This window comes from Culex quinquefasciatus, chromosome 2, assembly GCF_015732765.1.
Source record: "Culex quinquefasciatus strain JHB chromosome 2, VPISU_Cqui_1.0_pri_paternal, whole genome shotgun sequence".
Classification (NCBI taxonomy): Eukaryota; Metazoa; Arthropoda; class Insecta; order Diptera; family Culicidae; genus Culex; species Culex quinquefasciatus.
Genome location: NC_051862.1, coordinates 9,808,842 through 9,832,996, shown reverse-complemented (window position 1 = coordinate 9,832,996; position 24,155 = coordinate 9,808,842). Strand labels below are relative to the sequence as shown.

The window sequence follows — 24,155 nt, the reverse complement described above, 5'->3', positions numbered from 1 at the left end:
AGAATGACATCAAAAGGGGCTCGGTTGGAAGTCATGTGTGGGGAGGCCCGGCTTTCAAAGTTCAACACTCATGTGGGGTTCGTTTTGTTTGAGTTGTTTGTGGTGTTCGACTTTTTTTTTTTTTTCTTCGCAACTTATTTTTATTAGGTCCTTTTAGGTGCTGCGACCAGGTTAGGACCGAGGATCAAGAGTACATCAAATAATAAATAATAGAATAAAAAAAACTGTAACTGAATTAGATGATCATTTTCTCGTGCCATGTGTCAGCAAGTGTGCGATCACGTCAATCTGTTCCTCGGGTGTCTTGCACTGCCTCAAGCGAACTCTGTATTCTCGGTAAATGGCCCACAGCTCCGACTCGCTGTACAGCATCCGTTCACCTTGTTGCTCCTTCGGGGTTGCACCGGCGCCGGCGCCAGTATTTTCGCTACTTCTTCCTGCGGGACGAGGATGTTTCTCTTCCGGTACCGCTCCAGGTAGCGGAGGAAAATCCGCCGCGGTAAACACAGCTTCTGCCGGAGTCTGTTTGTCTTTCTTCCATGCTGGCGGCTTCGGCTTGGACGCCTGCTGCCTCGACTGGATGAACTGCGCACGTTTGGGACAGCTGCGGTCCAGACCCTCGTGGGATCCAGAACAGTTGACACATTTCTTGGCTTGCGTTTCTTCTGCTTTGCACTTTTCTGTGCTGTGGGGACCCCCACAGCTGCTGCACCTGGGCTTGAGATGGCAGTTACTGGTTCCGTGACCGAACTGCAAGCAGTTCTTGCACTGGGTCACGTGCGGTTCTTTGTTGCGGTAGGCCACCCACCGGACGACGACTGGTCCCACTTTCTTTACCTTGCTACTCAACTCCTTCAAACTGGTGTGCCCCTTGGGGAAGAGCACGATGAAAGGCGTCTCATCGATGGCGGGAAGCTGCTGCTTCCGCCTGATGGCGTGTACTGCCAAGGCGTCCAGTTGATGTTCCGTCTTGAGCAGCTCCTTGATGTAATCTGGTTCCGCGTTCGGGAGACCTCGCAACACTACCCGGTGCGGTCTCGCACTGCGCTTTCCGTGCGTGTAGAACTGCACCTTGTTCTTCATCAGGTGGGCTTGCACCGTGTCAAAGTCGTCGCTCGAGAAGCACGTAATTTTGGTGCCGTACCGCGTCAGTTTGTGTTCCGGCTGGACATCACATGACGACATCACCTTCGCAAGGCTGGCGAAGCTCGTCTCTTTCACCACCAGCGGCGGCTGCTTCTTCTCCCCGGCCGACTTGCCGGGTGCTGGAACCACGGGGGTGGTTTTTTCTGCTGCTGGGTTCGCATTGTTGTTGTTGTTGCTCTTCTCCGCTAGCGGACTGAACTTGTTGTTGCCGAGCAGTTTCTCCACTTCTTGGCCATCACCGACGTTGATCTCCTCCTTAGCCTTCCTGCGCCGAACCTTGACCACGGGACGAAATTCGCCCCCGTCCTCTCGTCCTCCTTCGGAGTCTTCCACCTCCATGCCCGTCACCGCCTGCTTTTTGGGTTGGAACCCGTCCGGTTTCTCCCACACACTTTTCTTCATGGCCGCGTTCCAGTAGAACGGCCTTCCATCCTCAGTCCTGTGCTCCGTCCACTCACTCTCCACCGTCGCGGCCGCCGCCATGGCCGTCGGCGAAAGTTAGAAAAAACACCTTCAAAAACGCGCTAAGCTCCAATCAAAGGACACACGTCTGCTCTGGGCGAGCTGTCAAACTGGAATGGTGGTGTTTGACTTTGCAGAAATGTATCATTATTTGGCTTAAACTTTGTGATTTACAAAGCTTAATAAAGCAAGATTTCCACTTTAATTCCGAACGTTTGTACTGGTTGTTATTGAAGATCTGGCAACACCGTCATGAGTTATGAGAAATTAGGTAGTTTTTTTTAACTTTCCGGCATTGTTGTAAATTTAAAAAAATCTTTCAGCAAAAAAATTTTAGCAAACATTTCAGATGCGATTTTTTCAGAAGATCTGGCAACAATGACAATTGTTAGGGAAGCTTCATTGGAATTTATAAAAATAATTGTGATTATTTTTTTTTTGTTGAAGATCTGACCACACTGCACTACTGAACTGGTAAAATGTTTTTATTCTGTAGGAAAAAGAATTCCAGAACCTCATTTTTAGGCAGCCTTTAAAAAATATTTGCTAAACATTTTAGGCCAAATTTATTTGTAATAGATCTGGCAACACTGTCATAAGTTATGCATACTTAATTAAGATTTATAAATTTTGTCAAAACCGGTTCCGGTATTTTTTTGGAAATCTGACAACACTGCCATTAGTTATGAGTACTTAACCCTCTACAACCTAACCCCGCCTTTAGAAGGGCTTCGATCTAAAAAATCGTCAAAAATCGATTTTCCAACCGATTTTTGATCTTTAAAAAGCATTGAAAAGAAGAACTCTTCAAATTTTAGAAAAATTGCAGGGTTGGAAGTTTAACTTGTTTTAAGTGACTTTGCCAATGTTTTTAAAAATGTCATTTTAGGGGTCAACTTTGGTTGTGTTTTTTACTAACATTTTCTATATTTTCAGTAAAAAGAAGTATGCAGTAATTTTTGTAGTGTCCCAGACTATGCCTCTACGCATTTTTTTGCAATTTAAATGATGATGATGCCATTCTATAGCAGAAAATGTGAAAAACATGCAAAAAATTGAAAAAGTGACTGAAAAACGTGAAAAAAATAGATAGGCAAAATGTGATTATATTAGGTGGTAGAATAGGCAAAATACTACCAAAAACAAACATAAACTAAACAAGATAAATGCAAATTAAAATACTAAAAATTAAACAAGAAAAACATAAAACAAGAGAAGTAAAGTTTTTCGTGCTCAAAATGACCTCCTGAATAAGGGAAAAATAAAAATTTTCGGAAAAAAAATTTGAGCAGTAGAGGGTTAATTAGAATAATTTTCAAAAGATGTTTCTTGTTTATTTGGTAGAACGAACGTGTAAACGTGTTTAAAAATTCTCACCAATAATTATACAAATTTGTCTTTTTGGCAACACTGTTTTTAGATAAGTAAAATTTATACACTTGTTTGAATTACTTTGTATCAAGGTTGCAATTTTTTTCCACCGTAGGTAAGTCATTTCAGAAACGTTTCCTATAAGCCACAAAATTTGATCATTTGGCAACACTGATCTGAGATCGCGATTTTTAAGTGAAATTTGCACAACTTTTAAAGTAATATATTTAAAGGCTTCCGTAACATCGTTGGACAGGTCGTTCAAATGACTTTTTCGTTGAGACATAAATTTAGATAAACTGGCAACCCTGTAAAAATTGCAAAGTGAAAATTTCCGTTAGAAGCAACAAAAATTCTTTGATTTTAAATTAAACGTTCTACCATGAACCAATCCACAGAGTAAAGAGCAATTGAACTCTCTTTCTCTCGGTCGAGGAGTTGAGGGTCAACAGTGGTACTTTTGGGCCATGGAAGCAACGGGAGAAGGCACCAACCGCGATAAGAGCTTTCGAAAGAAGCGGCATCGACTGAGTACCAGACGAACCGGTACCAGCACTGAAACAAGTGCCAATTTGATGAGAAGCAATGGGAAAAAGTTCGGCTTCAAGCACAAATCTTCTCCGTTGAGTCACATTTGGAAATCCAAAATAGAAACTTTGAAATGTATTGTTATCGCGCCAATCTCAAAAAAGGAATTTTCACCAACCTTGCTCAAGTTCAACACCCCCCTCGCTCGCTTCAGTTCAGCTTTCCGGTTATGCAAATATTCCGACACAACACGCCGCCTCGAAACAAATGTGACTCAAAATGCAACTTTTTTTTTCTCTAAAATAAACATCCTTGGTATTTTCCTCCCTGCATTTCCTCGTTTGTTCGTCCGTCGTTACGTATATCGCAGGCCGGTAGAGGAAAAGATTACCCAAAGGTGATATATCTACCAGCAGGAAAAACGAACATTGCAAATTTTTCAGCCCTAGCCAGTGTAGGTACCATAACGTTAAGGCAAGACTGTCAACTTTGGCCAGTAGCACCTTTCCGCGGGGTTATTCCCGAGCAGACGGAAATAACTTGGGAAGGTCAGTTTTTGATATTGTGAGAAGATCAAAAACCGTTATTGGGATGATCGGATTAGTTGTTAAAATAACAAATTTCCATAACAAAGATTTGTTCGAAAAATAACTCAAATTGTTATTGCTCTGTTATTTCAATAACATACTAATAACATAGAATCCAGAACAATAGAATAACAAGGTTAGTTATTCTGAGCGATGGATGGGGAGCACCCAAATAACAAAAACTGTTATGGATATGGATTGATTGCATAACAAAAAGTGTTATAAATTTATCACATTTTCACAATATAAATTTTAGTCTGAAAATACATTTTAATCGTTTTAAATTACTCTCTACCCATTTAGGTCTCCACTCCCGCCCCCTCCCCTTTACTTTTATCAGTCAGAAGATTTTTCTTAGATTTAAATTTCTGTTTGGTAAATCATGCAAATTTTCTAAGCGAAATTTATTTGAGGAGATGTGGAAGTTAAACTGTAGTTCAGTTAAGCTTTTCTGTGATTATCTTAAGAAACAGTTTCTAACAAAAGCAAAATAACAAATTACAAAAAGAAAAAAAAAGTCAAAAATGCAAAAACAGACTGGTGTTGTTACAGTAGCTGTAATTTGCATAAAAAAAACATTTTTAATACATGATCTGCCTTTTTTTTACTGAAATTAATGTTAAAAGAGGACTTACCGGAAATTTTGATTGAATTCAGCTAAACTTCAGTTCCGGTTTGGTACGACTTTTACTCCCTTCCCTGATGGGCTGCTCTTTTCTCGTAGTTGATAATAACCGAGGTTCATGCTGAAAATGTAGAAAGAGATCACAAAGTGTCTAATTCTTTATAGAAATTTAATTATAAAACTTATCTGAAGACTTGCAGGTGATATTCAAAACTACAGAAAGAATATCTCACAACAAAACCATAAGTGGAACAGCATCTTCGACGGTCTCAACTGTATGGAGCTGTTTGGAGAGCAAGAGCATCGGTGCATTTTTTCTGGAAGGATAAAGAATGATTAGAACTTGGTTAGAGTTAAACTTGAACAATCAAAACTTACCTTGCTCAGGTGATATTTGTTCTCGTCGTTTTTCATTTAGAAGTTGTTTTCCGGCCTTGTAAAACGCCCACCAGGAAATGGTGCTTTCGTGACAAACTTAACGATTGTCTTCCAGACAGGCTCGAGCATGCCGAGGTGGTTTTGGTGCCTCTACTGTTATCACTACTTTTGCTGCGATCAGCGTCGGTGGCAGCAGTTCCTAGTGGAAGAGTAGATTTTATCAAAACAGTGCTGCTTGCCTCCTCCCGCTAGAAATACATCCACGAATCGGACCACCACAAACTGGACTCGTACGAAGGAAAAAAAGCAAAACAAAACAAATCACTCAATAGTTCTTCGTTTCGCTGATGCACGAAATGGTTTGTTTACCTATTTCGGCAATCTCAGCAAAGTCAAACATACAAAATTGCTGCCGGATCTTTTCCGGGAGAGTTCCAGAAAAAGATCCGGCAGCAATTTGCATTAATTTAACCATTGCTAAGGATGCCGAAAAGTTTGGTTATGTTACTGACAATGAGTAGGTTTAGTTTGTTTACCTCTGGCATCAGGAGCTGCACTGATAATGCACTAATACGAAACGACCGCCTTCCGGGCACGGACATTTTTGCCAGCACTCACAGATGTAAACAACAACTTTTGCTGCTGCGGGGAAGGGTCCCAGACACAAACACAAAGGGCAGCTTTTTCCGGCATCTTCGGTGGCCAATTTTGATAATTCCTTCCACTAAACAAATTGACACGAATCAATACATGCGCGCGAAACATGAAAACAGAAATAAACTGTGTTTACACTCGCGAAACGCAGCTAGCGGCTGCCGCGACGGCTGCGACGATAAAAACAAACAAGTGCCTGCTGCGATCGGTGCGTTGACGTTTGATTAGGGGGCGTTCATAAATAACGTGAGTGTAAATATGAGAAATAAAAACTTGAACAAAAGTATTTTAATTTTTTTATATTGAACGTGACCAATCCGTTTAAAAATCATATGCATTGCATTTTTCATTACATTTAGGAGTGCTAGAAGGGAAGGGAGGGGTTGTAGACTTTGTTACACTTTATATTTACTTTTTGCATAACTTTGTAATTGGGCCATTGGCGTGTGTATCATGTTTACGCTAGAGTAAGTTACAAGGATTGTAATGTGAATCAGAGAAAAAAGTAACTTATTGGTATTTTCAAAATAATAACAGAGAAACGTCATTTGGAGATGACCTCTTGGACAGATTCCGTTTCCAAACGTTCCCTGGCCCACCTCACCACCCCCCGGTTCAATGTAAACAAACTTTACACTCTCAAATTAGAATAGTAACCACAAAATACACTTCAAATCGCATTTTGCTTAGTTCGTTTTCGCACTTTTAATACGGTTTATCAGGATTTTCCAGTTCGACTACGATTACCAAAAAAAGTGTATTTCAGTGACCGTGTAGATTGTATCCAAGGATCGTCAGGAAAGGTCAGGAACTTTCGTTTTCACTGGTCGTGCTGATTGTTTTTATTAAATTTATTAAATTTAATTTTTGAAGCTGGACCGCAAAAAAACAAGTTGTCGCGCTCTTTCTGGTTTCAGGCTTTTGGCAAAAAGAGATTGATGAGGGTATCAGTAAGTTGCTTACAACGCTCTTTGAGTTTTAAAATTACTGAATCCCGTTGCAGATATTCAAAGAAAATCTAACCCGCGCCAAGGAGCAGTTTAATGAGCTGGATGAAACGGCCGGCTATCGCTTCAAGGCCTGGACGAGGTCACGAAAAAAGCAGGTCCCCGCATTCGTGAACATTCTCGCTTCAACCTCCAGCAACAATCAGCAGGTTGGCCCACTGGCAGCACCGCACGGACAAAAATCACACGACCACCACCATCTAAAGCTTGCGGGCAGGAACATAACGATGTCGGGAAACCTAGACATTCTAGCGCTGAAGAATGACGACGTGAACGAGATGCCTGCTGCGACAATCCACCCTAGCAGTACCTCCGTCAATTCAAATTGGGTTCGTTCGTTTTAAGCGCCGCCCTGGAGGATTCCGCATCATTAACCTTGGAGGTACCTGCTGCTGGTCGCGTGCTACATCGCCAGCATCGATACGCCATCTCGTTGCATCAGTTTGGCCAGCGTGCCGTACTCTAGTTCGCGCAATATATCGAGGGACCCCCATTACGAGCCGCTTCACACCGGCGTTCCGTGAACTACGGCTGCTGATCATAACCGATCACCAGCCCTTAACAGAAGCGCCCTACGTCAAAATTCGCAATCCGCCCCGATCGGTCTGATGTGGTGGCTGCTTAACGGAAAGATCTTCAACAAGTGAGAGCTGTAGCCCGATCTGTACTTTACCCGTGATCCGAAGGAGCAGAAGCAGAAGCATGCTGCGCTACTGGAGGCTTTCCCGGCCGTTAAGGAGATGTGCACCGACGAGCCGATACCGGCCTTCGAGGAGGGTGGAAACTGGAGCGAGGAAGCTGCTTTTGCTGTCGCTGGTGCCGCCAACCCGCAGATGACCTGGAACGAACACGAAATCCAGACCGCCGGATCGTGAGCGGACCACCGGTAGCTAAGGTGGAATGACGGTGCTGCTACGCGCAAAGGGTCGTATAAGAGGCTGGTCGGCTGTCCGTTGATGCTGATCATTAAAAAAAGCTATAAATGGGCAGTACGAAATTTCTGCTTGAGCCTTTAACCCTCTACTGCCCAAATTTTTTTTCGAAATTTTTTATTTTTCCCGTGTTCAGGAGGTCATTTTGAGCAACTTTTGTTCTACGAAAAACTTTACTTCTCTTGTTTTGTTTTTCTTGTTTTATTTTTAGTATTGAAGTTTGCATTTATCTTGTTTAGTTTATGTTTATTTTTGGTAGTATTTGGCCTTTTCTACCACCTAATATAATTACATTTTGCCTATCTAATTTTTTCATGTTTTTACAGTCACTTTTTAAATGTTTTGCATGTTTTTCACATTTTCTGCTATAAAATGGCACCATCATCATTTAAATTGCAAAAAAATGCGTAGAGGCATAGTCTGGGACACGACAAAAATTACTGCATACTTCTTTTTATTGAAAATATAGGAAATGTTAGTAAAAAACACAGCCAAAGTTGACCCCTAAGAAAATGACATTTTTAAAAACATTGGCAAAGTCACATAAAACAAGTAAAACTTCCAACCCATACATTTTCTAAAATTTGAAGAGTTCTTCTTTCCAATGCTTTTTAAAAATCAAAAATCGGTTGGAAAATTGATTTTTAGCGATTTTTTAGATCGAAGCCCGTCTAAAGGCGAGGTTAGGTTGTAGAGGGTTAAAAGAATTCATTGATTTTTTTTTGTTTTGGCGAACATTGAAAATTGATTCATTGAACCTTTAAAAAAACTTTGTCGGCCTTTTATTTTTAGTTAAAATGTTTTGTGAATGGAAAAATACTACAATTTTTATCCAATTTATTAATTTACCTAAGAAAAAGTGTTTGTTTTTTCTTCTTTGAACTCGCTCTGTAAAATAAAAACTGTTGTTATGGTTTCTTATACGTAATTTTTTTTTGTGCCAGAACGTCCGTTAAAAAAGGATTCATTCGTTATAATTTATAAGTACATAAGTACATGTAAAAACAAACAAAAATCGCACGGTGGAAAAAATCGTCCAAGTCCGTGAATATCAAATTGAGAACAAGTTTTAATTTCGCAAAAAATAGATTAAGTATTTTTTTTTTTGTTACGAAAAACAAATATATTATTTTTTTGTTACGGTTTTGTTACGACTTGGAATATTAAACCAATAACAGTTCCTGGTATTATTCAATAAAATGGAAAAACATCACTTAAACTGTTATTATCGTCTTATTCCTCATTTCCAATGAAATAACAAACCAATAACAGTTCCTGTTATTGTGCAATAAAATGGAAAAATATAACTTAAGCTGTTATTCGCATCTTATTTCATATTTTCAATGGAATATCAAACCAATAACAGTTTCTGTTATTATGGAATTAAATGGAAAAACATAACTAAAACTGTTATTATTATCTTATTCCACATTTCCAATTGAATATCATCCCAATAATATTTTTTGTTAAAATAACAGAAACTGTTATTATTTTCTCTTCCAAAATTTATTTTCAAGAATATTCAATAACTGTTTCCGTTATTTTAACAAAATTTGTTATTGAAATGACATGAATTTTGTTATTACCGTCTGCCCGGGTTTATAAAGGGGGCAATTTTTCACGTTCCTTCGGAGTCCACGTTGCACGGGGCATATCGTTACAGTGGACGGAGGGTTTTGTACGTTTTTCAAAGATAGGCTGTGTAGCTTTGTTGTTTTACTTCGAAAATTTTGTAAATTTACCATTTCAATGTGTAATTATACTTTTGTAACCAAAATTAAGGAAAATTAAAATTAATAAATTTTGGGTGGCCAATTCTTGCCAGCAAGTATAAATTTACTTGTACACATAGCAGATCTAAATTTAAAAAAATGTAGAAAATAAAAAAAATATCATCGCAATTTTTGGTGGATTAATCAATCAATCCACCCAAAATTTACCCTACATAACTTTTTGAAGGAGGTATTTTAATTTTACTTTCTATCCTTTTTTTTTTTGTTATTTTTTAGTGGCCCAAAAAAATCAACGTTTGAACCACACAGAAGTATAGACAACACAAATTTCACAAAAATATTTTTTTTTAATCCTGATTTTACAAAAATATTGAAAATGAAGATTCTCGCATATTTAAAAAAATTGACGCTTATATAAAATTTAAATATTTTTTCGAGTAATTTTTGGTGGATTAATCAATCAATCCACAGAACTTTCTAATGGAGGTATTTAAATTTTACTTTCTTTTCTTTTTTCCATTTTTGTATTATTTTTAGTGGCCCAAAAAAGCAACTTTTAAGCCACATAGAAGTATAGACAACACATATTTCACAAACATATTTTTTTAAAGCATGATTTTTCAAAAAATATTGAAATTAAAGATTCTCGCATATTAGAAAAAAATTGTGGAAACTATCTTAAAAAAAAATTAAATGCTCATATTTTTACCTGAGATTTTAACTGCAAAAATCTTAAAAACAGTGCCTTTTCTAAGAGTATATTTCCAGTATTTTCGTAAAATCATAATTTTTTCAATAATTTATACACCCATGATTTTTTTGCCTCTGTGGCTCAAAATGTTCCCTTCTTTTCCCTTAAAACCAAAAATTAATTAATAAAAAAAAATTACTTTTTAGTTTTACTTTTTATGTTTTTACATCGATTTACATAAACGCACTTGTTAAAAAAGTTGTAAATATATAAAATTTGTAAATATTAGGAGTGTTAATTTACTTCTACAAAGAACAATTGAAAATTCAGCTTTGTTCATTTTACGGCATACAAATTCAAAATTTACCTTCAAAAATATGAGAAATTCCACAAGAATTAACATAAAATTACTTTCCTAAAGGAGATAAATTCACAGCTTATAATTTAAATTCCATAACAACATCAAAAGTAATTTTTTATACTAAGCATGTAGCGTGTAGCAAATTTTCCAACGTCCATACTCGCAGAAATGTCTCATATGCATTTTGGATATGGGAATAACTTCGTTTGTTATGTTAATTTAAGCTCAACTTAAAAATATTTACCACTCTGTAAAAAAAATCAACGGAAGGTTTGTTTGTACCATCTGTAAAATTTACAAATATGAGTCCCATCGTGAAAATGTTTACATAGTGTAAAGTTACTCATTTTTTTTGACAACAAAATCTTTCATAAATAATGTGTAATTTAATTTCAGGAACTGGTGAAATTTCATCATTTTCTGTTGAATGTAATTGTTTTACACATTAATTCAGGTCAAATTACACCAAAAAAGGGGAAATTCCACCTTCAAATTTTCAACCTTTCAAAATTTAACTTTTTTTTACTGTGAGTAGGATTATTTTAATACCCTCGAAGTGTGATGATTTTTGAATCGCAAAACGGACGGCATTATTGGATAATACCCTAAGGAAAGATAAAGAATTTTAAGTGATATTTAAACAGAATTCAAAATCATTTCCAAATTTATATTCATTTCCAACATTACAAGATTCTTAGAAAATGGGGGAAAATGGTTTTTATAGTCCATATTACGTAATCAATTGAATTTACACTTTTGAATTTTCAACGAAACTATTTCAAAAAGCACTATAAAAAAAAAATATTTTAAATTAAATTCTGGGAAAAATATTAAAATAAAAAAGCTTAAAAAGTTAGCAACAAGCTAAATATTAATTGGGATATAGTTAGCGCAGAAAATTATTTCCATTTTTCGATGTGATAATAGTAGTTTATGAAACAAGTTGCAAAAAGAAGATTTTTTTCAGCACCAGTCGTACATTTCAACGGGGGGATGACAACCCTATTCCGACCAAAGCAAACTGACAACAGTTCGCATTAGCACGGTTGTCAAATGAGAGCCCACAACAAAAGCACTAGCTGTCAAATGGTAGCCCATAACAAATCATTGTTTGGGTTTTTGATTTTCAAATTTTCCGCAATTTAAACGATAAATTCCTGGAAAAAACACGTGAATTGTGTTGCTGATGGCTAATTCTATCATATTCTTGTAGATTCCATCCCAATATTGGCTGAAAAGTCATATCGAATAAAGTGATTTTTCTGTTTACCTTTTTTTCTTTTGGTCGACAAAATAGTGCGCCCGTACACTCTGAATCGGTATTACACATTTTCCAGTTTGCTTTTACACATTTGCATGGGACTTTTGAGTTCAACCAGGATAACACACTTTGTGTAACCATAGTAATATGTATAATACTGATTGGCAGTGTTTGTTTTCTGAACTTCCAAGATGGCGTCTGCTTCGCTACCCCCTGCATTTCAACGAGGCTCACCGAGTTGGATAAATACGACGAGTGCTGAAAAAATCAAGTTTTGCAACGAGTTCCATACAACATTTTTTGCAATTCCAAAAAACACCCTTTGAGTGGATTTTTAAGTCAAATGTTCATGTATTTTGTCAAATAACCGTTTAAATAAAAAAAATGTTGAAAAGTATTACTTTTCGAAACAAGTGCTGAAAAGTTCAACCTTTCGACTTCCATTTCATTCCAAAAATTAGAAAAAAAATCATTAGATGATAAATTGATTTTACAAAAAAAAATTGAACAGTTCAGGGTTAAAAAGCGCCATCTCACGGGGTAGTAACCTGTACCCGTCCCCAAGTTGGCACAAGTGAAATATTAGAAATGGAAAATGTGCGCACATCCTGGAATTCCTTATTGCAACCAGCCATCATCATTCATTACACCAGCAGTAGCAGCTGACCTCCGGGGTCCAGGTCCCCAAGTTCACCGTGACGCTAATGGTGTGCCATCAGTGACATTATTGCAGTCGGGACACAAAGAATAACTGCACACTTTTTAAGGACGCGATAAGGTGCACCAGGTGGCACCAAGTGGAAATTTAAGGTGGACAATTTTAAAGTTGCTGGTGCTGGACAGAAAATGACTCGATTTGTTTGGAATCAACAAAATCAGCAAATTCTTCTAACAAACAACAAATCTGTTCAATCAGCACCACGCCGGGGCAAGCTGATCCAACAAAACCAAGATTCATCCCATCCAATCAAAATGCTGATGAATCATCCCCTCTGACTCACCAAAACCTCTCCCCCCTTAAGCTGTCGGTACTACTCAACAACCGCACCGGACCACAGCCTGTTGCACAACCCGTTGTTAATTCCCGCGGAGCGCTTGATGGCTCCGCGGGTATACCTGCAGTTACGTGTGTTACGTAGAATCTCGGATTACCCCGAGCCGCGGCCGAGTGTGTCAACATGCATTACCAACGTGGTCGCGGCCATAATTCGCGTTCGCGTTACCGTCCTCTTCTTCTAGTCCAATCCTTTTGATCTCGGGATGATCTCGCACAAAGTTATGAATATGGATTTGTGCGCGCGCGTGGGAACATGCGAAATCTCACCCAACCAACCAGCCAACCGCCGCTAATTTGCATTATTTATATTTGATTAGTAAACAAAGTCGACGGCAACTGCTTCAACGAGGGAAAAATCCAGCTGGGTGTCCTTTGCGTTGGAGAATGGAACCATGGAATGGGAGTTTCATTTTGGCTTGGATTAGTCTGAAGTGCTTGAATTATTTTCAAAACGATTATGAAAATATTATTCAAATTTGACAAACTGATTGCTATTTCTTAAAGCTTCTAATTCAATTCTTTATGATGATAAAAAAAATACAATTTCTTCATAATCGTAATCAAAGCACGAAAGCTTCCGAACAACAAAATAATTCACTTTAAAAAAAAAGAGAATGAAAAAATCCTTCAAACACCAACATTGAGGCAACAACCGACAAAAGCTATAAGAAAACGTAAAATCCCTTAAAAAGAGGGCCAACAAGAGGGTGCCTTAAACAAACAACCTGCAAGCAACAAAAGCGCGTACAACAATAAAAGCGCGAAAGCTCTTACTTTGGAATTTTTTTTCGGCTTTTTGTATTTTCATCCCCTGAAGTTGTAAAGCAGAGGAGTAACAACATGTAAAAACCCCAAAAAGAAAATCCCAACAGCTGCGTCACCAATTACAACCAACCAAACGTGTGTAGAGAGGGTTGTATTTTTGGGAACGCAGGAAGTTTCTTCCTCAAAATGCAATTATTTTCCCACAAAAGCTCTGCAGCGCCCCCCACAGCCGTCTGGCTTTTTCAATGTTTCATAATATTTTTCTGAGAATTTTCCACAAACGAGGACGACTTTTGCGGTTCGCTGGTAGTGATATTACGTGAAACCTTTTCTTTTCCATTTTCCTCAATTCTGTGAGCGAAATAGCTCGTAAAATCACAATTACCGAGAGGCAAAAAACCGCGCGCGGTTGAAAAGCTCGAACGTCGTCGTGTTTTCCACAACAACAACAACTAAACCGCGCACACAAGGACGCGCAAGCACATACACACAACTTTAGAGGCAACACGCGAGGACAAACGACGAAGAGGTTCACAGAGAGCATCGTAGTTGAAGTCGTATCCTTTATTCTCGACCCGAATCCGTTGTGTGTGCATTGCACATGGAGGAAGGCGTGTTTGAAGTTGTGGATGGAGCTTTTTTGTGGGGAAAATTCAATACAACCAGCTTGGAAAAACTTTTGGTATAGCTTCGAAAATGCTTGTTATTGCAGTTATGGATTCAGCAATCTATTAACATGGAAAAAATAACAGGAAAGTTTACGGAATTGCAAAACAATTTCCTAAATTTCTTAAAAACTCTTATGTTAATCCAAACTGTATGTCCTCTGCATAATATCGATAAATTGATCAACATTGATTTGAAATTTAGACTTCTATAGATTGTTTTTAGATTTTTATATTTCTAACAGTATTTGGATGGATTTCCGGATTTTTAGACATCATTTTGCTCACAACAATGCAAAAAAATACCTCAGCAAGAATATTAGGCATTTTTCACTCTTTTAATTGAAAAATATTACATTAGCTGGATCCTTAACTTAAAAGCTGATTAAACAGAACTTTTATAACCGTTTCAAACTATGTAAAAAACGTTGGAATCGGATGTCATGTTAGTTCAAATTAACAACAAATGACCTTAAAAGTTAAACCAATTACGCTCAAGATACTTAAGAACAGTGTTGCCATATCATCAAACTTTATTACTTATCGAAATTACCAACAAATAAGTTCAAAGTCCTCGCCAAAATCTCACTTAAGATAATCGAATCACGAAAATTTTATTAAATTTTTTATCAAATTAGGTTCTCTGACCTAAAATATGACTACAATACCCTAAAATTTGGCTGCACAGTGATCTGATTGTGAGTAATCTACACAGTAAAAAAATCATGGTAATATTACATCTTAGAATGGGTACATCTTAGAATGAATGTGTAATTTTCTTGTAATTTTCCCTCTAAATTGAAGTAATATTACATCATAAAAAAGTAATTTTAAGCCTTCCAATTTTACACAGCCAAAATGGCAACACTTGGATTCACAGTAAAAAAAATATTAAAATTTGAGAGGTTTAATATTACCACATTTATGATGTAATATAACCTCAATTTAGACTGAAAAAGTGGCTTTACAACGAAGGAGTGGTAAAATTACACATTTTTCTGACATAAAAAATGTACTCATTCCCAGATGTAATTTTATTTAGATGTAATGTATCACGCAACCAAGACCAAGTTAAACTTAAAGCTGACATCAAAAATAAAAATAAGTGATTTGATTTTTCAGTCGTTAACCCTTTCGCTCCGTCATAAGTTAAGTTATATTTGAATGGCCCTTTTTCGATGTGTAACACGAATGTTTTTATACAAAAAATATTTTTAAAAACACTATTAAAATAGTATCATCACATCATGTTCTTTGATAGATCTTGATTCGTTATTACCTTCTGTAATTTAAAAATATTTGTAAAACCTTTTTTTTATTCAATAATTAAAAGATGTTAATGCATTGAAAAATAGTTCTTCAAAACTACTTTCAGAATTTCAAAACCAAGACTTCCAGGATTTTTTATTTTTTAACCTTTTTAAAATGTAAGTCGTGATTTTGAAATTAGCACTTAGCAATTAAAGGTTGTTGTTGTTGTTGTTGTTGATTTTATTAGGGGAACTTTAACCCTATGGGTCATTCGCTCTCGTAGTAATTAAAGGTTGGATCTCCATTTCAAAATGTAAATTGTAGAGATTGTTGCAGCCTTTTACATTTTTTTCAGAGATGGACAAAGATAAACACCAGTTTTTAAATTTAAAAAAAATCCGAAAATGAATTACTTAAAAATGCCCTCACTCGGAAACGGTGCATGTCATCAAAAATTCACAAAAGTACAATTGATTTCAAATTCAATTTTACATCCAAAAAATATTTTTGGAAAAACAATTCGGTGAAATTTTCATTTTACTTTCCAAAAAATATTATTAATTTAAAAACTCAAAGCTTTCAAAAAACAAAACGTCCATCATGTCATACATTGTAGCTCAAAAGTTGGCACTTTTGTCCACTAAAAAAAAAATCTTTTTTTTAATCAAAGGGAGTCTAGTTTGTCAAAATTGATTTTTTGTGATAGAAAGTTATTAAAAATTGCAATTTTTTTTCGTGTGCTACTTTTATGAGGAATGACCCCAATTATAACCTACAACTTTGCCGAAGGTACCAAATCGATAAAAAAAAAACCTTTCTCAAGATCCGCAGTTCGAATGGATACTTGTAGGGAGAGATTAATGAAGAAAATTGGCTAATAGTGCACAGAAGTAAAAGAAGGCTTCATCCAAATTAAAAAAAAAAAAACTGCGGAAATGTTTGTCAAAAGCTCCAAGATATTTTGTTGTATTTAGACAGAACCATGCGTTTATCTGTTTTTTAGATAGAATAAAGTATGTGCTGTAATTTTTGTGTTATTTATGTTTTTTTCTGTTTGTTTTACAATAATTAAGTTGGTTTAAAACGTAGACACAATCAAAATTAATGTTTACTAATTTTGACATAAAATAGAGGGAAAGTTTATCATTCAAAAATGATTCAAAATTTACTTTTGGCGAATTTAAAAAAGGCGATATTTAACAATAATTATGGTTTCTTTTAAAAAATATAATGAATCTAATTGTTTTATTTGTTAAAAAAAATTACTCCTAAAATCATTTACGATACAAAAGAGACACGTTTTCCCAAACTCATGTTTAATCATATGCTCCCTTTTCACACTTTATCTAGTAGCCAGAGCTTTGCGTGACAATCGTATCCAACGACGCCGATGGCCTGATTGTTGACTTCGACCTTTCAAGCACGTCGACAGCCGTGGAAAATCTGCCCTGGGAAAACCGACACCAGCGTCGTCGTCGGGAAAAAGCTTGCTTTGATCGGTTATTGTGTGCCGTGTCGCGCGTGACGTGTTCACGTGCGAAGCCTGGTTTTTATCACCCCCAGGTTAGTCTTCGTGTGTCGGAACATGAATTGGAGTGCATCAAATTGCACTTGTTCAAGCTGCCTTCAACTTTTGACATGAACTTGAAACGATACGGGGCCCGGGCAGAAGAAGAAAGCAACGGAACCAAGGTTTTCGACTCTCGACTACCTTGCAGCCGGGTTATCTACGAAGGTTACGGCTTTTATTACGGGGTGTTTGTAGGCCGGACGACGATGGCGGCAGGATGTGCTATCGTTCCGATTAGGTGTCGGTCGTTGGTGCGTCGTCTGGCTGACTGGCGTCGTTCAGCTTTGACCTGCTTTTTTGTTGCTCTTTGTTTACCCTTTGGACGATGATTCATACGGCGTCGAAAGGATTGAAATCTTGTTTCGTAAAATTTTGCTACAATAAAATAAAGTTTTCTTAAGTTTCCATTAACAGCAGTTACCCTAGCTGGTGCCCTTGAAACGGAACACCTCATTCAAAGCAGCGCGTATCGCACATCTGAATCCCAAATTGATACGCAAATAAAACAACGGTCAATTTGCATTTCGTTGATATTCATTGAATCCCCGCCGCTCGCAGATTTTACCTCTCGCACACATGTGACTCATCCCTGCCTGAAATCACGTTTTCACGAAGTCACGTTCTGCAACACCACCGAGTTTGGGGACTTACCTAAAAAGAGCAATCGGAAAGAATAAAAAGAACGTAATTAGTAATCATGGCGCAACACTGATTAAACAGAGATAGAGAGAGCAAAAAAAATGACGGTCAGCTCTAATTCAAGTGTTTACAGCAGTGCGCAATAAGCACTTCCTTGCTTTTATTTTGATTTTTTTATTTGAAGAGCGCAGAAGAAGCAATTCCAGATAAGATCTTGGGTCCTCCTCCGGAGATGAAATCTTCGACCATCATCTCATTTGCGTCCTTTTTCCCCGTTCCCAGAGCGGATGTGTGGACTTTCCATGATTTATTCATGAGCACTGACCCGAGAGATGCTACTAAGAGGTTTGAACTTATCACAAATGGCGAAACAAGAGTGTGGCGGCACCCCACTTGAGCTATTTTCTATATAAAAAAGCAAATCCCGGGCAGACGGTAATAACAAAATTCATGCCATTTCAATAACATATACTGTTAAAATAACATAAAATGTTATGGAATCTTCTTGAAAAATCCATGTTAGCATAAGGGTTTAATAACAGTTTATGTTATCATAACAAAATTTGTTATTGGTCTGATATTGGTTGAAAGCCAAAACAACTTGGGAATAACATTTTTTGTTATGGAAGAATACCACCAACTGTTATTGGGATGATCGGATTAGTTGTTAAAATAACAAAAAATAATAACAAAGATTTGTTCGAAGAATAACTAAAAGTGTTATTAGTCTGTTGTTACAATAACAATCCAATAACAAAAAAATCATAACGACGAATAACAAATCTTGTTATAAATAACATAAAATGTTATTGGCCTAGTATTTTCAAATATCAAAAAATGTTATTCCCAAGTTATTTCCGTCTGCTCGGAATTACGATAAGGGGGAGCTACTTCTGCTGAGCTGCGAAAAGGCTGGAAGCGTTCTTAACCAGAACAAAGTGGTCAGTTATGATGGCATTAGTCATGGAGTTAATTGTAACTGATCTTCGACCCCCCTTTGCGGGGGGCGTTGAGATCAACGCGATATGATCTCCACTAATAGACGATGAAGCGTTGCTCTGGGATCAAAACAATTTAAGAGTGAAGTTTAAGATGACGTTCTGTGAAATGCAATTGTTTTCAGTACAAAGCAAGTAGGTCAACCGCAATTAGTCACTTTAACAGATCCTACTAAGTACAAACTGTTCAACAGTTCAATTATTTAAACTACAACTTCCAGGGAAAAATTGTCAACCACTTTTTCAAAAAGTAACGAATCTCACCTCTTTCGACGACCCCCATACGTTCCCACATACCTAATGGGCTGTGAATAATGCAATACGACCAAGTCGACGACGTGGGTGGAAATCGGTTCTGAACCGATTTGCTGCGCCGGTTGTTGGACGTTCTAACACACCGGTTGCAAACAACGACGAGGGAGGTTATAAAGTTGGCAACACAGTTCATTTCACTCCCATAATGCGAGCGTGTGTGTATGTTTGCCATTTTAGCTTTCAATTGGCTCAAATTTTATTGACAGTTGAACATGTCGTCGTCGGTGGGTTCGCTCCCGTAGTTGCGGTACATACTGAGGAGAACTGAAGACTGAGTACGACATAGTTTGAGATAGATAGGATATAAAGATAGCGAGTACAATGAATTACAAATTGTACCCCTCCCCCTTCGCAACATCATATTCATATGTGGCATCAGCTTGATTGTGTTTGATTCAATTAACTTGTGACTTGGCGCGCAATCGTTGCTCTTTTTCTGTTGAAGATGTGGAGAGAAATTCTAGTTTTCTCGAACGAATAGATACATCTCAATATGCAATCAAAATCATTTTGCGAGCATTTTATATCAAAGTGGAAATGGATGGGTAAAATTTGATAATTTGACTTCAATGCATATTGAGTTACAAATCTCTGAATCAAATAATCATCACAATTTTTTGAGTTATGGCCGAAAACCAGACGAGTTGAAGTAACAAATATTTTTTCAAAAAACTTCAAAATTTAAATGCAAGTTTAAGTGTAATCAGCTGCAATCAATTTAAAATGCATTCCCCTACGCTTAGAATCATTTTTAACATGTCTGGGTTGATTGAAAAATATGTGATTTTTCGATAATTTTCGATGTTTATTATCGCAAAAAGTTTTTTTTTTCGCTGAAATTTCTGTTTTCATCAAATCTTACATTATTTGAAAACTAATGATTGCAAACCAACTGAACTAGTTTAAAATGCATTTGAAAACACTTTTACCATGCAAATGTTGAAACTTTGGCTTGTTATTTCCAAATCGGCCTAACCGGTATTTAACAAGTGACAATATTTTCAGAAATCACGATCAACATTTCAAAATGCCAATATAATGAGATTTAAGCCCTTTGAAATGTGTGTCTTGATTTTGAATTCTGCAAATCTTTTAAAAATTCGAAAGGATAATTTTTTTTCAAACTTGAAAACTTTTTTTAAATATCCTATTGCAGCGATTCCCCACGAAAACAGCATGATTCGAAAAAAAAGTTCTCCGATCGGGCTCAAAATTTTTCTTGGGGTTCCTTGGCCGAAATAGTTAGACCCGTATTTTTTTGTTTGGCCATCAGGGTGACCTACGCCGTGTTAGGGTGGTCCAAAAAATTGCCATTTTCGTCGATTTTCGCAAAAGTTGCGTCATTCAATTACGAAATTTTTTATACCCAAACATGTATAGGTCATCGCTGAAATTTTTAAGTTATCGCAGTTTTAGTGAAAAAAGTCGTTTTTTTGCTGATTTCGTCATTTTCCCGTTTTTGCGCGGCGCGTCCAAAAACCCAGTTTTTATTTTCAAAAAATCGTATCTCGGAATATAGAAAACATAAGTTTACAATTTTTTGATATGTTATGTAAAATTTTCCGAGGAATCTGATAAAAAGATTTTCAGACATAGGCGCTTTGGTCCCGAGACTTTCAAAAGAGCATTTTAAGTTTTCATTTTACCTTTTCAAATGTTAGGCTAGATACTTGAAACTTTTAACTATTTTTACTTAACAGCCTTTCTAATACCCTTTCATTTGCGCTCAAGTCAGCTGAAATCGGTTGAAATGGTGCGGAGTTATGATTTTTTGAAAAATGTGGTTTTTGCGAAAATCGACGAAAATGGCATTTTTTTGGACCACCCGAACACGGCGTAGGACACCCTAATGGCAAAACAAAAAAATACAGGTCTTATTAATTCAGCCAAGGAACCCCCAGAAAAATTTTGAGCCCGATCGGAGAACTTTTTTTTCGAATCATTTCGTGGGGAATTGCTGATTGAAAAAGAATAACATAAAACTAGAGGTGGGCAAAACCGCTCTTTTTTAGGAGCCGCTCATTTTCGTTCGCTCACTAAAAAGAGCCGCTCTTTTGAACGGCTCTTTCGCTCTTTTTCAAAATTTTGATAAAAAAGTTATTTTTAAGAGTTGTGTAATTTTGCGAACTCTTTTCTAAATTCTGATTTAATCGATGAAGTCTATAAACACTGAAGTTCAGGCAAGAGAATATTTTTTTTCCATAATCTCTCAGCTATTTAGTAGATTTTTGGTAATATTTTACAAGCTATGCAATTTTAAATGCTCAAATTTGTATTCGGATGATACTTTAATGTACGATCAGTTATATAAAGTAAAGCTTTTTCATTTTGTTTAGAAAATCATTTACTTTTGGAATATCAAAGAAAAGTAGGAAACTGAAAATAAGTTTGAAAACTTTAAAGTGGTGTTTGACAGCAATGCTATTTTGGGATTAACTTTCATAAGCAATTATTTTTCAATTGAGAATTGCATTTTCAATTCTAAAAACAAATTTTGTGATGCAATTTGTTCGAAATTCGATAAATTATATTTATATCAGGGTTCAAAAACATTCTATCTCGGAATGGTTCTTTCAAATGACCGGAGTTTAAGAAAGAACCGCGGTTCTTTTTTTGTGAGCCATGGTTCGTTCGCTCTTATTAGTGAATCGGCTCTTTGAGCGGCTCGCTCTTTTTTTGCCCACCTCTACATAAAACACCCCAAATAAAAATATACATATTTTCGAAATTGATACCAGTAAACGCTTCAGTTTCGAACACGCTACAATCGAAAGAATTATTTTTTAGTGAATTCGCTGCCAATTAAAAAAATATTTAAATTTCAGGTTCAAAATAAAGAAAAAAAAACATAAAGAAAGGTCTAGGGTAGAACTTATCTAACCACCTTAATTTTCTTAAATTAATTTTCACTTCAATATTTCGATGCAGTTGAACTTTTCACCGAAAATAACCAATCTACCATACCAACCCGTAACCCAATCGCCCTTTTTCGGCCAAACTCTCACTCAACACAACTTTGGCCGCAAAAGCCCCACACTTTCATTGGGCCATAAACATTGAAAGGTTCAATTACCGTGCTCGTGAGGCCAGCTCCCAAAACCAATTTTCAGCTAAGCTTGTTTTAATCGACCGCACACAATCGGCTTCGGAGGCCTTAATGGACTTCCCGCGCTTGCACCGTTGAAGGAATCAAAAACAGATCGAAACGAAAGTTGTAAAACCCTAGTTGGAAAAGTGTCCCTCACAGCCAAAATCTAAAAGCTCGAAAGTTGACACCATGGTGCTGATAGGCGCTATAAAGGTATTAATAATGGCTGCCAATTAGTTAGTAATATGCACTCCAAATCTGGCAACACTGCCAAAAGCCAGTGTCAGTGCTAATATAGGCTAATCGGTCACTTTCCCGCGGTGCGGCAGCGGCGGCTTTACTATCTTGAAAATAGCCTAGGGTGATTCTCCAATTGTTGGCCAATTCAACTATTGGAAGAAGTGGGCGTTAAACAATTGGTATTTTTCTTGTTTTCACTTCCAAACATCAATCCACCCGCGCTTTGCAGCCACAATTAAATTCCGAAAACCCAAACAAAAGATGCGTGAGCGAACTCACGTGTGCGTTTTCGAAAATTATCTGTCTGAATGGCGCGGTGGCCAGTTGATTTTCCCGGAATGGCCGACTGGTGTTTGGGTGGTCTTGGGTCGGCGGTACTTTTCAACATCCAAATACCCAAGAGGGAGCATGTACAAAAGATAATAAGCGAAAATAGTTTGGCCTGCAATCAGAGGCTCTCCATCGCTCGCTCATTGCATGTCAAGTGTTAATTTGATTGAAAGATGCTGTAGGTGAGAGGGTGTGAATGTGAGAGAGAGGCCTGTTGAATGAGTTTAGGTGTTTTTAAAAATAATTTTTGGGAGACGATTTATGTGTCCCTTCCCCCGAGATCTACAAACTGGCATGGCGGGCGCCGTTGGTGGTAAACGACTGTTACCCATTACCACCAGCTCTACACAGTAAAAAAAGGTGTAAATTTGGAAGGTATATTTTTGGAAAGTTGAATATTACCTCTTATATGATGTATTTTCACCTCAATTTAGACTGAAAAGTTAAATTACACCAGAAAAGTGGTAAAATTACACATTTTCAGAGGTAATATTACACATTTTTTTCTGACATAAACAATGTACCACTTCCCAGATGTAATATTACCATGACTTTTTTTTTACTGTGAACCATGGATATTCTCAAGCTCAATTGAAAAAAAATACTGCGATTTTTCATAAATCGCAACTATTGGTATTACTCTGGGGATGTTAAAATCGCGAAGCTCGTAGTTTAGATTCACAACAAAAAGAAATATGATAATATTACATCTTGGAAGGGATACATCTTTTATGCCAGAAAAATGTAAAATTTTACCTATGAATATGTGTAATTTTACCACTTTTCTGGTGTAATGTCACTTTTTCAGTCTAAATTGAGGTAAAATAACATCATAAAAGAGGTAATATTCAACTTTCCAAAATTATACCTTCCAAATTTACACCTTTTTTTACTGTGTAGAGCTGGTGGTAATGGGTAACAGTCGTTTACTACCAACGGCGCCCGCCATTTCATTTTGTAGATCTCGGGGGAAGGGAAATTCAACCTTCCAATTTTTTACCAATTAAAAAAAACTCCGAGTGAAACTTTGTTCCCAAATCATGTTTCGTGCACGAAATGACTACCAAACAGTCGGTTACAAACATGCACTGTTACAAAATCCTCTAGTTCGAATCGAATTGCCAGCAATATCGCAATGTAATTATCCACCGCTATCAGCGGCTGTCTCTGGTTGGATTTACACCGAAATCCAAATTGACAGAGCTCGAGCTCACCGCGATTCTCTAATGGAAGCACGGAACTACATTGGGAGGGAGGCTGATGCTGCCTTATTACTGTCATTGATTTCAACGAGCTGTCCGGTGAGTAGAGTGCTCGAATTTGCAGGTCTGTAATCAAGTTCTGATTCGTCCTTTTCGCCGCTAGTTGGAATCCAATAGTGGATATAAATTTCCAAACTGATGTTGTGTAAACGTGATTATCGAACTTCCATGGACGAGTCTAGCAGTCTAGCCGTCGTCGAATCGTAAAGTTCAGAATTTATGAACGGAACGAGCTCTGC

General features: G+C 37.1%; 1 protein-coding gene, 1 long non-coding RNA gene and 1 pseudogene across 3 annotated transcripts in view; 1 reads left to right on the top strand and 2 right to left on the bottom strand.

The window, feature by feature from the left end:
* The window catches only part of LOC6040189 (phosphatase Herzog), a 119,849-nt gene that overhangs the window by 77,024 nt on the left and 18,670 nt on the right, over positions 1-24,155 (bottom strand). The gene's annotated exons all lie outside the window — the stretch shown is intronic.
* Positions 4,921-5,288, bottom strand: LOC119766776. Its single transcript, XR_005277117.1, has 2 exons — positions 5,098-5,288; positions 4,921-5,036 (listed from the first exon to the last, which is right to left on the bottom strand). It is a non-coding gene; the product is annotated as an uncharacterized LOC119766776 (long non-coding RNA).
* Positions 6,565-7,762, top strand: LOC6054676 (annotated as a pseudogene).